Genomic DNA, 638 nt, shown 5'->3' on the forward strand with positions numbered 1-638 from the left:
CCCCGTTCGCTGGAGCCACGCTGCGCTCCAACCCAAGCTTAAAAACTCTGCAGTCCCGCACTGCCTTTTTTATGTTTTATCGTTATTCCCTACCCGCCCGCCCATCCCCCCCCGCCCCTACCCCCACACACCCCACGGCTGGTTGGGTCGGACATGTCGGTTACCACGGGAAAGCCCCTATCTCAGAGCCGAGCTGCGGTCCTGCAGTCGCGCCTCGCTCTTGCTTCTTCCTCTCCCTTTCTCGCACCCTCCTCTCTTTCTCCCTCTCTTCCTTTTCTAACCGTGGAAAGTCGACCTCGCGTTTCTCAGGCGCGCCTGTGCGACCCAGGCCCACCTGTGCGACCCAGGCCCAGGCCGGCGCTTCACTCCCAGGTCCCTCCGCGAAGGCGCGGGCGGGCTCGCGGGCGTGGGCGCGCGGGCGTGCGCGGGCGTGCGCGCGCTCGGCGTGCGGGGAGACGCGCACGTGGAGCCTCCGCGGGTTCCCGGCAGCATCGGGCCTCGGAGGGAAGCGCCGCCTGGCCAGAGGCCCCGGCGCTTCCGAGTAGGCGCCAGTGCTGTTCCTGAGACGCCCACGCCACAACGGAGCCTACTGGCTAAGGGTAGGAGAGTGAATCTGTGTGTGTGTGTGTGTGTGTGTG

The 638-nt window shown here is 66.8% G+C and overlaps 1 long non-coding RNA gene across 1 annotated transcript in view; it reads left to right on the forward strand.

Annotated features, from left to right (window-relative positions):
* The first annotated feature begins 503 nt into the window (after positions 1 to 503).
* Positions 504 to 638, forward strand: part of LOC121103070 — a 19,898-nt gene continuing 19,763 nt past the window's right edge. Inside the window, exon 1 of the long non-coding RNA XR_005835190.1 lies at positions 504 to 599. This is a non-coding gene — a long non-coding RNA (uncharacterized LOC121103070). The remainder of the gene's footprint in view (positions 600 to 638) is intronic.

This window comes from Ursus maritimus, unplaced genomic scaffold, assembly GCF_017311325.1.
Source record: "Ursus maritimus isolate PB19 unplaced genomic scaffold, ASM1731132v1 scaffold_17, whole genome shotgun sequence".
Classification (NCBI taxonomy): domain Eukaryota; kingdom Metazoa; phylum Chordata; class Mammalia; order Carnivora; family Ursidae; genus Ursus; species Ursus maritimus.